The 13,967-nt window shown below is 40.2% G+C and overlaps 1 protein-coding gene across 11 annotated transcripts in view; it reads right to left on the bottom strand.

The window, feature by feature from the left end:
* Positions 1 to 13,967, bottom strand: part of NCOA1 (nuclear receptor coactivator 1) — a 216,641-nt gene that overhangs the window by 143,962 nt on the left and 58,712 nt on the right. For all 11 annotated transcript variants that reach the window (XM_055122558.1, XM_055122563.1, XM_055122564.1 and 8 more), the window contains exon 3: positions 3,713 to 3,796. The gene's annotated coding sequence lies outside the window, so the exon portion shown is untranslated. The remainder of the gene's footprint in view (positions 1 to 3,712; positions 3,797 to 13,967) is intronic.

Genomic DNA, 13,967 nt, shown 5'->3' with positions numbered 1-13,967 from the left:
AAAGACAAATAAGATGAAACATGAAAAAATATGCTTGTACTGTGGAGAAAAAAAAAATGAAGGAAGGAATACAGAAACTGTTGCTCTTTCCATGCCTCCCAAAAGGACAGATCTATTTAAGACACTGAGGCAAATGAGAACAAGCAATACTGAGTTTCTACCCTCAAGCTGATCACACTCTAGTAAACACAAAGAATTTTAGACAAGACAAACAGAGCTATGGGAATGCACAAGAAAGAGTCACAAGGTAGAAAAACTGAGTTGCAATATGGATATTGTTCTTATTTTCTCTTCTTTTTAAATTTTAATTTAGGAACCATGATTTACAAAACTGTCAGTGGTAGGGTGGGGGGAAATGTTAAAAAGGACTCTTTATATCTATATTTTAAAGGCACATTTTAAAACTTTATAAAACTTGGTTTAAACATATTTAAAGAAGACAAGAAAATGTAGAGACATATGGACTATTTTACAGCTTATGAAAACTATTAAAGGGGCTGGAGACATAGTACATGGGGTAAGACCCTTTGCCTTACATGTGGCTGACCCATATTCAATTCCTGGCATCCAGTATCATCCTGTGAGTGCCACAAGGAGTGATTCCTAAGTACAGAGCCAGGAACACTGGTCTTTTGAATTATAGAAGGGCCTAAGGACTACGTAAAGAAGAATTTAGAGATAGGAGAGCTCCTAATGATTACGAAAAGTTATTAATAATGCTCTTCCATTTGCATTTCCTTCCTTGATTTCCTTACTATTCTATGACTAACATCAATTTCCTTTAAGTTCAGAAATCAACAAAGAAATTTTTATTTTATTTATTTATTTATTTTGCTTTTTGGGTCACACCCGGCGATGCTCAGGGGTTACTCCAGGGGAATCGAACCTGGGTCAGCTGCGTGCAAGGCAAACGCCCTACCCTCTGTGCTATCGCTCCAGCCCCCCCAGCAAAGAAATCTTTAGTACTAATCTTATGGGTTAAAGGAAAGACTTTCAACGGGATTAAATCCTGAAAGTTTGGTTTTGCAAGAAATCAGATGAATTGTTTTGAACATTAACATCTTTTCTAATCAGTGCTGAAAGATCAAGCTTATAGTTTTATCCATATTATAGAACAGATACCCCATTATGCATATGACTGCTATAGATGAGTCAAGTAAACTAGGGGAGAATGAGTATAAAACTCGGAAAAAGTATAAATGAAAGCCTCAAATTACAGATTTTGGCCAAAGAATTTTGGAATAAATGAAGTGAGAGAAAGAGAGGAGAAGCAAGTAAGACCAAAGATATACTCTCACTGTCCTCTCCAGGTAATCGGCCAGGGATGTCTGCTGGGATGAGGAAGCCTGCCTTGGGAAGTGACTTCTGTTCTGCTTCCTGTTGACATTGTGCAAGGTGGCTGTCTTCCAGAACGCATCCCCCCAGGCGTTTTGTGCCCAGCCCCTCAAAAACAGTGGGTTTTCAGTTCAAGATAGTAAACTACCTCTTCTTAAACACCTCACGCAATAGGACCTAGAAGTGCAGGTACCCACAGAACAAGGGGAGCAAAGAACAAGACAACCAGCATGACTCTGCCGACTACCATGTACTATACAGAAAGTCCTTAGCAGAGAACTCGTAAGGTGAGCTTTGAGAGACAGGTAACAGCTGCTTAGGGCCAACCCTCAACGAATGGGATGTGGAGGAAGAAAGATAATGGCAATAATGTCTATTAAAAGGAAAAGCAGAGCCTAGCTTGTTAATTTTGTTCCTGCAAGTGCATGGAAAAAAGAACTTCATTTCCAACTTAATATATGGCAAATTGAAAGTTAATCTATGGAATCTTAAGGCCAGGGATGATATTCAGTGGAAGAGGCAATGCTTTGTAAAGAAGAATAATGACCATTACACATTCTAACAACTTCAAAGATAGTAACATATTAAGTGTTTTGGTGATCTAAACCTAAGATATAATGAATCAGATTTTTCTGGTGTGGAATCTCATTGAAATTAGGTCTCTACTCAAGCTGACTCACTAGTGATTTAGACCTTCATTTGAAAACATTGCAAAGAAGAATTGTTAAGACTCACCAACTACTTGATGAAAACCAAAGGTGGAAAACACTGAAGGTAAAAAACCAAACAAACAAAAACAATGATATTAACAATGATGCTATGACCCAAAGAAAGCAGAGTACAGCAACTGAAAAAAAGAAAATGTTCTTAATTCTTAATTTTAGGGCCAGAGTGGTAGTACAGCGAGCAGGGGACGTGTATGTGGCTGACCTAGGTTCCATCCTCAGCACTCTCTATGGTACCCCTGCGCCCACTAGGCGTGATCCCTGAGCACAGAGTCACTGCTGGATGTGGCCCCCAAACAAAAAATAAATAAAATTTAAAGTCTGTGAATATGGTTAGGTGTGTAGCTCAGGGGAAGAGCACTTGACTTGCCTTACATATGTGATTGCCCTGGGCTCAATTCTCAGCACCCAAAGAAAAATAAGGTGGTAGGGTGAGGGGGCAGGAATAAATATAAGTGCATTCACATGAATGGAGCAAATCTTTAATATTTCTACACTAACAAAAGAAGAAATAGAGAAATGGTAGCTCTGAATACTAAATGCTTCTATTTTTATTTACTTAATGGTCTTTGGACCACACTCAGCAGTGCTCAGGCTGATTCCAGGCTATGTGCTCAGAGATCACTCCTGCCAGGCTCAGGGAAGTATATGGGGTGTTAGAGATCGAATTCATGTCAGCTGCGTGTAAAACAAGTGCCTGCCCCACTGTACCACAATGCAACCTTTCTAACGTATTTTAAAATCATAATAAAGTAAAAAGGATAAACGTATTTGCAAAAAAAAAAGTACCATTAAATATTTACAATTGAGAACATGAACATATAAAATTAAGTGGCTAGAAGACCCTAGTACAAAGTACAAAGTACAAAGAAACCAATCGAATCTCTGTGTGCACATGCCAACTTATGAGACATTGGGGGACTGTCAGTGTGATGTGTGGTGGGGAGGAGAACAGGCCAGATCAATAGGCCCGCTCATTAGCTGGCAATGAGAAAAAGGTCACACAACCATATTAGGAAACACTGTGACATGAATAGCTAAAAGCACAGGAATCACCTAATGAAGGAATTCTGACACTGCGAGAGCCTTCAATCTGAGACTTACATCTGACAGCTCTGCAGTTCCAGGCCAGTCACGTGCTGGTGTGAGCACTCGGTCCTCCACTGTAAAATCGGAATACAAGCTACTGGGCTTCGGAGTTATTATACAATTAAGGGAGAAACATCGTGCATAAAATGTACTTAAAACTACAGAATGGAGGGGTTGTGTTCAGCTCTGTTTCTATTTTATTTTTATTGTTGTGGGGGCCACAACCAGTTGGTGCTCAAGCCAGAAGTGCTCCGAGGAAACTAGGGCCAAACCTGGCAGTGCTGGGGTTAGGAGTGAGGTGTGGTGCCAAGGACTGTTTCCAGGGCCACATACTCCAGGCCTCAACTCTGACTGAATATGTGAAAGTCTAGAAAAGGGATCACAGCTTTAAGCAGCCTTCCAAAGAGTTCCTAATCAAAAAGATTTACAAACCATTCTAGGCCAAGAGCAAAATAAAAGTGAAGCTATTCTTCCCAAGGCCTGACTTCATGCATGGCACGTACCAGGCCCAAATCAGGAATTCACTAAAAAAATTCTGAGAAGCTTTAAGATTTTAAACTTACCCCACTTATTTCTAAATCCCTCTGAGTAGTATTTAGTTATTTCTTAGCTTATAATTTCTTCCCTGACGCAGTTGTGAAGGGAACCTGAAAGGAATAAAATAAGATAGTAAGTCAGACAACTTGAATCAAACACAGGAAATGAATGCAATCCACTTTAGAGAATAGGCGGTGAACAGTAAATAAGTTTAACATGCATAAAGTATTATTCTTAATTCATCAATATATACAACGTTAGTTACATAAATCATAGTGGGACGTTTCTCTGAAAGCAAATAAAACCTAAAGATTTTATATATAATTTTATGTATTTTTAATAAAATGGGATATAGAAAAATATTACTTTCTCAAAACACTAAAAGATTAAATCTGAAATTTCTAATGTAGGTGATATACTTCAATTTCACTGAAAAAATTGAATGACCTTAAAGTGAGACACAGTGATAAAATTATACCCAATCAAGCCTGTGGCAAAACAGACTAAAAGGGAACTTTAGTGGGGTGGGGTGCTGTGTCACACCTGGAGATACTCAGGGGCTACTCCTATCTCTATGCTAAGGGGACCATATGTGGTGCCTAAGATCAAATCGGGCTTCACTGCATGCGATGTTAAGTTAAAAACCTTAACTTCTATACTACCTCTCTGACCCCAAAAGGGAATTATAATGAAAACTAGAAAATTAAGAATTAAAAAATGGTACTTGGGGATTTTGGGATTGGTTTGTAGAGTCCCCCAGAAACTAAAGAAAATCTATTGAAAAAGATATTTTCATCCACAGTCTCTACAACTTATGTTTGCTAGGGGTCAAGTGTGGTGCCAAGGATTGTTTCCAGGGCCACGATTAAGGGAGGTGAAACAGATGCCTATTTATCTATTCCTCTCACCAGTAAAACAAAAGCATACCATAAATAGTAAATAAACAAAGAGCACTCTAAACATAGAACAAGGTAATCCAAGTTAAGTGACACCACAGTGAGTTCTACAGGTTTTCTTTCATGACTTAAAGATTCTAGAGGAACTGGAGCGATAGCACAGCGGGTAGGGCCTTTGCCTTGCACATGGTCAACCCCGGTTCAATTCCCAGCATCCCATATGGTCCCCTGAGCACCGCCAGGAGTAATTCCTGAGTGCAGAGCCAGGAGTGACCCCTGTGCATCGCTGGGTGTGAGTCAAAAAGCCAACAACAATCAAAAAAAAGATTCTAGAATATGTTCTGATAAAACTGGTAACCTACAAGTACCAACAGGCACAAAATACCCACAAAACCAAACTAAGAAAACAAAATCCTGTTCTTCCTAGTCACAACATAAGAAAAAGGATAACCCAGACAAAGGCTATTGTACCCAAATATCATAAACTTTTGAGTTTTATGGACCCAAATTGTGGACCCATCTCCCATCAAAGGTCAAGTTGGGAATCTATATGCTACCCTTGCCAGTGTCACAGAGTACACCCAACTCTCACGATGGAAGTGCCAGTGAAGACCTAGTAGGAGTTGGCTCCCACCAGATAAGAGCCCCATCAGGAGTGATCCCTGGGCAGAGGACACGAGTAAGCATTGAGCGCCACTGGGTATGGCCCAAAAAACAAAACAGAAATCAAAAATGTAATAAGTCAAATGGAAATTTCAGGACTAGAAAACACAGTATCTAAGTGAAAACAAAGCATGGAAATGAGGAGAGACTCAATTTTTTTCAAAGCCTGGATTTAAAAAAAAGAGGAAGAAAGGAGGAGGAGGAGGGGGATGAGAAGGAGGGAGGTGAAGGAGGAGGAAGAAGGGGGGGGGCAGGGCTAACAGAGCCATCAGGGGGAAAATGAAGCTTCCAAACTTATTGGAATAATATTTCTAGAACTTGGCAAAACACAGCAACTTACAGATTCAGTAAGTTTAAAGAATCCTAAATAGGGTAAAAGCCCAAACCAATACATATCAAGATATACCATAGTTAAATTTCTTGGAGAAATAGCACAGTGGGTAGGGCGTTTGCCTTGCACGCGGCCAACCCAGGTTTGATTCCTCCATCCCTCTCGGAGAGCCTGGCAAGCTACCAAGAGTATCCTGCCTGCACAGTAGAGCCTGGCAAGCTACCCATGGCGTATTTGATATGCCAAAAACAGTAACAACAAGTTTCACAATGGAGACATTTCTGGTGCCTGCTTGAGCAAATCGATGAACAATGGGACTACAGTGCTGCAGTGCAAACTTCTAGAAACAAAAGACAACCCCACCATACCTGCACCCCCCCCCACACACACATACACACAAACACACAAAAACAACCAATGTAAATAGAGAGATTTACCTACAGAGGCAAAGCAATTGCAATGTTAAATTTCTCATCTGAAACAAAGGAGGGACTTCATTTTCTACTGAAATCCACACCTGAGCATCTGTGTCTCTCTGTTTTTCTCTTGTCCCTGATTCTGGGCAATGGTGGAATATGAGATTGCATGTCAGATGTGTGTAGTAAAAGTTGTCAGGAGGGGCTGGAGTGACAGCATAGTGGGTAGGGCGTTTGCCTTGCAAGCGGCTGACCTGGGTTCAAATCCCAGCATCCCATATGGTCCCTCGAGCACTGCCAGGAGTAATTCCTGAGTGCAGAGCCAGGAGTAACCCCTGTGCATCGCCGGGTGTGACTCCCCCAAAAAAAAAAAAAGTTGTCAGGAGTGTGGGTCAGAGAAAGTGCAGTAAGTAAGGCTCTTGCCTTGTAAGCGACCAATCCCCAGATTCACATAGGGTTGCCCCAGGCCTGGCCAGGAGTAAGCCCTGAGAATCACCTGGGTGCTTGGGGTAACCCCTAAACAAACATAAGTTGAAAAGAATGTGGATGAAAATGTCTTTTTCAATAGATTTTCTTTAGTTTCTGGGGGCTCTACAAACCAATCCCTAGAGTTTCAGCTAACTGGAAGCCAGTTTTCTATCATGTTATATCTGATCTACTTCTGTATGTAGCTAAGCCTCACTGCTAGGATGTAATTATGGAAGATGGTAATGGAAAGATAGGGATGTTCTCCAGGATTCTTCTATCTCTGTAACCCCAAGACTGTTTCTCTGCTCTTAGAAATTATTTTCTACTCAAAATTTTTTGCCTACATTTTGGTATCAGATAATGAGTCTGCATCAGCTGGGTGCATATGCAATTTTCCTATACACTGTACTATGGCTCTAAGACCCTACAAATGTGGTTTTTAATGTATGTTTGCTACATCCTTCATTACATTTTTCTCTACTTAGTCCTGTGTTGTCTTTCATAATATTCTAAAGCATTCTATAATTAACACCCCCTTTTGTTAATTCAGAAGTAAACCTACAATTCAAGAAACATGAGATTGGCAAACTCATCAAATACAGTAGAAAAAAAAATTTTGCCTATTGGCTTGTGCAGCTTACATTCAAGTACAGAGGCTGGAGAGATAGTACAAAGGGTAAGATGCTTGCCTTGCATTCACTGGGCCCAGCGTTCAATCCCCAGTATATCATATGGTCCCCCAAACACCACCAGGAGGAATTCCTGAGTGTAGAGCCAGGAGTAACCCCTGAGCATCGCCAGGTGTGGCCCCCAAACAGAACAGAGGAGCAATGGGAGTGATAGTACAGCAGGTAGGCATTTGCCTTGCATGTGGCTGACCTGGGTTCAATCCCCAGCACCCAATATGGTCCCCTGAGCACCATCAGTAGTGATCCTTGAGCTCAGCTCCAGGAGTAAGCCCTGAGAAGAGCAGGGTGTGGAGACACCCCCCCCCCACACACACACACAAAGAGGGAGAACTTTACCTTTCCATAAACAGATTATTTACAAATCAAATGGCATCATGTTTGGATGTTTCCCAAAAAATATGGGTGAGGAGGAGGGAGGCTGGCCATACTGATTATTATTGGAGGCTAGTAGAATTTCATTATTTTATTTTGTCTACTTTAACATATGTTTACAATTTTCCATAAGAAAACATATTCTAAAATATATACCTCATGGTTCAGAAATTCCACCACGATGTTAAAAAAAAAAAACATATTAATGGGGCCAGAGATACAGTTCAGTACAAGAGTACCTGTTTCATAAGAATGAGAGACTGCACATTCAATCCCTGGCATTAAATATATATATATATCTGTACATAAATATATATACATATATATATATATCTGTCACTGTCACTGTCATCGTCAACGGGATGACCCATTGCTCATCGATTTGTTCGAGCGGGCACTAGTAACGTCTCATTGAGAGACTTATTGTTACTGTTTTTGGCATATCCAAATCCTTATGGGTAGGAATGCAATCAACCTGGGCCAATATTCTATCACTTTTTGCCTTTAAAATTATTTCTTTGTTTTTGAATAGAGAAATTGTACAGCCAGCAGGCACTTGCAGTTGACCTGGGTTCAATCCCTGGTACCCCATTTGTCCCTTGAACACTGCCAATAATGTAGTTCCTGAGTGCAGAACTGGAGTAAGCCCTGACCATTACTAGATGTGTTCCCTCCCCCCCAAAAAAAAACCCAAAATAAAATAATAAAGTAACTTCTGCCTTTTTAAAGTAGCAATTTAAGGTGGGGATGTGGCTTAGTGGTAGAGTACCTGCCTTGCATGTGTGAATACCTGGGTTCAGTCTCAGTATCACAAAATAAATAGATATTAAAATAGAAATTTCATGAGGTTTGCCTTACTTTTTTTTTTTTTTTTTTTTTTTTTTTTGCGTTTTGGGTCACACCTGGCGATGCACAGGGGTCATTCCTGGCTCTGCACTCAGGAATTACTCCTGGCGGTGCTCAGAGGACCATATGGGATGCTGGGAATTGAACCGGGGTTGGCCACGTGCAAAGCAAATGCCCTACCTGCTGTGCTACTGCTCCAGCCCCATGAAATTTCATGAGGTTTGACTAATGAGATTCTAAAAGCAATACTTCTTATCAAATTTTTTACATACATATATATATGTGTATATATATTCCTGAAAACATGTATAAAATATTTGTTTAAAAGTGGGGTGGGAGAAAAAGAACAAAAGCAACCGGTGTTGGCATGGATGTGGGGAGAACGGGACTCTCCTTCACTACTGGTGGGAGTGCCGACTGATTCAGCCATTTTGGAAAACAATACGGACTATTCTCAAAAGATTAGAAATTGAGCTTGCATTTGACCCAGCAATACCACTTCTGGGAATATATCTCGGAGATGCAAAAAAGTATAGTAGAAATGACATCTGCACTTGTATGTTCACTGCAGCACTGTTTACAATTGCCAGAATCTGGAAAAAACCCAAGTGCTCGAGAACAGATGACTGGCTAAAGAAAGTCTGGTATATCTACATGATGGAATACTATGCAGCTATTAGAAAAGATGAAGTCATGAAATTCACATATAGATAGATCAGCATGGAAAGTATCATGTTAAGCGAAATGAGTCAGAAAGAGAGGGACCAACATAGAAAAATTGCACTCATTTTGGAATATAAAATAACAGAATGGGAGACTAACACCCAAGATTATTAAAGATAAGTACTGGGAGGATTACTCCACAGCTTAGAAGCTGGCCTCAAATACTGGGGCTCAAAAAGGCAGTTCAGTTAGAGAAGGGATCACCAAGTAAATGGTGCTAGGAGGATCCGCTCGGGATGGGAGACGAACCCTGAAAGCAGACTAGACTGAACATGATGACCTCTCAATACCTCTATTGCAAACCACAACACCCAAAAGGAGAGAGAGGCGGGGTTGGGGGAGGGGGAACGGGGTGGTGGTGGTGGGAGGGATGCTGGTACCATTGTTGGTGGAAAATGGGCACTGGTGGAGGGATGGATACTTGACCATTGTATGACTGAAATGTAAGCATGGAAGTTTGTAAGTCTGTAACTGTACCTCACGGTGGTTCACTGTTAAAAAAAAAAGTAGGGTGGGAGAAATGAAACAGCAGGGAAGGTACTTGCCAAGCACTAGCCTGACTCAGGTTGGGTCCCTAACACCCCATATATGTCTCCTGAGCCCCACCAGCAGTGACCCCTGAGCACTGAGCCAGCAGGAAGCCCTCCAGCACTGCTGAGTTTAGCCCAAAAACAAGCAAAAAGATACAAGTGAAAAATCTACCCTCTCATTTCATACAAAATATTATATTAATATTCTCTAATCTGGGCTCGCATGGCCAGCTCAGGTTTCATCCTGGAACTCCATATGGTCCCCTAAGTGGTCTCTGAGCACAGAGTCAGGAATAAATCCTAAGTACAGCCAGGTGTGGCCCAAAGTCCCCAGCATCCCCAAAGATAAATAAAAGTTTCTCTAATCCAATAAGCATCAGATTGAGGCCCAAAGTTAGAATGCTTGATGAAACTAAAAAACTGGAGAAATAAGAAAATTATTGCTATCTAGCTGAGGGGGTAGGGAGGTGCACAGAGTTCAGATAAATTTCTAACACAGTTTTATTTTGATCCTAAACATTGCTTTAAATAACTAAGATTTCAGGGGCTGGAGCGATAGCACAGCGGGTCGGGCATTTGCCTTCCACACAGCCGATCCGGGTTCAATTCCCAGCATCCCATATGGTCCCCTGAGCACCGCCAGGAGTAATTCCTGAGTGCAGAGCCAGGACTAACCCCTGTGCATCGCCAGGTGTGACCCAAAAAGAAAAAAAAAATAACCAAGGTTTCAGGAAAATGTTTACTATATTATATATTAATGTCAATCTCTCTCCTTCTATATGAACAATTTAAACTCTGTAAATTAATAAAAATTACATTTGCACAGGAGGAAAAAAGTGATCAGATTACTATCCATAGTTCAGGATGAAAAAATGAGGGGCTGGAGCAATAGTACAGCAGGTATCGTGCTTCTTTTGCATATGGTCAACCCAGGTTTGATCCCCAGTAACCCATATGGTCCCCCAGCACTGCCAGGAGTGAATCCTGAGTGCAGAGTCAGGATTAAACCCTGAGACTGCTGGGTATGGCCCCAAAGAAAACAAACAAAAAATGCCTTTACAAGCATCACAACTGAACTTCTCATATGAAGTCCCACTCTATTTTCAGTCTAGATTATTTTTATTTACTCCTTTCTGTTTTTGCTGGGGGCTCCTGGGCCATACTGGAAGTGCTCAGGGAATCATCTGAGCTGGAAATCAAAGCAGGGTCTCCAAACGTGGGGTCTTGCACACACTCCAACCTGAGTGCTCTCTCCCTGAATATGGAGAGCTAACTGATCTCTCCCTGACTCAACTTATCTTCTATACCAATGCCAAACTACATGCCTTGAACTGAATAACTCTTTCAATGTCAACTTCTGCTGAAACACCATCAGGGACTCCACATACTAAAAAATACAGTTCCAGGGGGCTGGAGCAATAGCACAGCGGCTAGGGCGTTTGCCTTGCACGTGGCCAACCCGGGTTCGATTTCCAGCATCCCATATGGTCTCCTGAGCACTGCCAGGGGAAATTCCTGAGTGCAGAGCCAGAATAACCCCTGTGTTGCCAGGTGTGACCCAAATAGAAAAAATAAATACAGTTCCACTTAAGTCTGATTTACAAGTTCACTCAGGACCTGCCTTTATCATGGGTTCAGCCTCGACCTACCCTCCAGTCAGTTACAATTGTCAGGCCTTTTGTCGGACTCACTGCCTTTCCAGAGTGCCTTTCTACTGGATCCCAGCGGAATAATATCCTGTGTGTATGGGCATGTGTAGTGCTAGGGATCAACTCCATGGTTCTCACAATCAAGGACTTTACAGCTGAGCTACATCCCATCCCTTACTGAACTTTCAAACTTTAAGTTGTAGGCTTCATGGTGAGATACCAACAGTCTTCACTAACTTTCCTTTAAGGAAACAATTTTTGATTATTCATTTAGCAAATTATTTTTAACAAGCAATATAAAATAAATTATTGGGGACCTGCTATAGGGCAGGTTTAGGGGGTGGTTGGGAAATTTGAAAATAATGGAGGTGGGAAGGTACAATGGTGGGGAGATTGATGTTTGAATACTGAATGTCTGTAATAAATCATCATGAACAACTTTACAAAAAAGTAAATAAATAAAATGACAAAATTTTTTTAAGTTTTTTTAAAATAGGGGCCACACCTGACAGTGCTCAGATGAATGCTAGAGTACCAGAGGGTCATCAGACAACACTTGGAACTGTCAGGGATGTGTTAATGGGAGCTGAACGTAAGACCTTACATGATATCACCTAAGTGATATTCCTAACCCTCCAAAAATTATCAGCATTGCTCCCTGTCTTTTTTATTCTTTAAGGGACATAAGGAGTTGTAAATGGATATATTTCAATAAACACTATTCCACTGATTGGCTCAGTTCAAGAACACTAAATTGTTTAGCATATGCTTTCATTCATCTATGGAATTAAAAAAAAAAACTAAATAAACTGGGAAAAAAAAAACAACAACAAAACTACTAGACTTATTGAAAACCAGGCTGGTTACTAGGGTAAGAGTTGAGAAGTAGGGATTTTTATGGGGCTAGGTATACAGTTCAGTGGTATAGCCTTGTATGTATGACATTCAATCCCCACCACCATAAAAAACCAAAATACATTAGAGGGGTCATTTCTGGCAGAACGACACCAGAATAGCACTGGAATTCTGAAGGTGTGTGAGTGCAGAGAATCTAATACACATATAAATATGTAAGCTATACTCTAAATTTCTTTTCATAAAAATAATGAAATAGGGGACTGAGAGGCAATACAGCAGGTAAGATACGTGCCTTGTATACAGCAGCCTCAATCCCTAACATCACATATGGCCCCAGAGTACCAAACCAGGAGTAATCCTGAGTATCACAAGGTGTAGCCCCCCAAATAAGCAATAATAATAATAATAATAATAATAATAATAATAATAATAAAATAATAGATCAATTTCTATAAACTATACCCTGAAATTCCACAATGTTATAATCTAGTGATAAATCAGCTCAAAGTCTAAAAATAAGGTAATAGTAACTACTGAGAACCTACTATAAATTGAGCTACACCAGAAACAAAAAGATAGCATCCAAGGGCTATATGTTGCACTCGTCTTGCATGCAACTTGAATCCAATCTCTGGTACCAAATATGGTCCCCTAAGTCTCACCAATAGTGCTCCCTGAGCACAAAGTCAAGAGTAAGCCCTGAGCACAGCTGGTTGTAGCCTGCCTGATCCCCCATGTCATCCATGTTGTCACAAAACTTACACTTATATGCAATAATTATGAAATATTTGGGTGTTAATATATCATTAACATCAAATTTCCCATCCTTGGCCAATTAGGTTACCTTCAGTATTTACTCAGAGCAAGTAATATTACTGTTCACATAACTTAACAGATTTTTTATTCCTCGAATTGAGGAATTAATTCTCAAGAATAGGGTTGATAAATGACAGACATATTCATAGTTTTTAAGGTATATTACTGTAACACCATCCAGATGACCTGTGTCAATTTTAAAAACAAAGCATGCATACATATCTCTGAGGATGTGATGATTTTTCAGTAGTATAAAAAGGTCATTCACTATTAACTTAATTACGTATAAGGTTGACCTTTTTTCCCCTTAACTTTCGTTTGTTCTGTGTTTTCTTATGATCTACTGGGAAAGCCCCTTTTAACAAAATATTTACTGGAAATTTAGTGTCACAAATACTTTTATACTTTTAGAGAGTATTAAGGGTTATGTTTGTAAATGTTTCTCATTTGTTATTTTCTTCAACTATGCTTTCTTCATAAATAAATTATTATTATTATTTTGCTTTTTGGGTCACACCAGCAATGCACAGGGGTTACTCCTGGCTCTGCACTCAGGAATCACCCCTGGAGGTGCTCAGGGGACCATATGGGATGCTGGGAATCGAACCCGGGTTGGCCGCATGCAAGGCAAACGCCCTACCCGCTGTACTATCACTCCAGCCCCTAAAAAATTAAATTTTAATCATTTTAGATTACTATTCTTCCACAGTTTCTGTTGTGCCTAGTCAACATATAAAAGTTCCTGTGCTATTTTTCTTCTATATGATCATTAAAATTATTAAATAATCCTATCACTTCACTTATACTTATATATGCCAAATCATTTGTTTCCAAAAATTAGAGTTTTAGCTGTCTAAAAGCAAAGTATCAGAATTAATAGTAGGAATCAGAAAAGAGTAAGGTGTAGTAACGTATCTGCTTGCCATTGTGTGAAACTATGGGAAATACCTTCCCATGGAAACTATGGCTATCCAACTATCACCAGAGCTAACGGTCTAGGTAAATTTTCGTTTGAAATTTAAGG

The sequence above is a fragment of the Sorex araneus genome, chromosome X (assembly GCF_027595985.1).
Source record: "Sorex araneus isolate mSorAra2 chromosome X, mSorAra2.pri, whole genome shotgun sequence".
Lineage (NCBI taxonomy): Eukaryota > Metazoa > Chordata > Mammalia > Eulipotyphla > Soricidae > Sorex > Sorex araneus.
The sequence above is the reverse complement of the archived record's forward strand: the minus strand, read 5'-3'. Positions and strand labels throughout refer to the sequence as shown.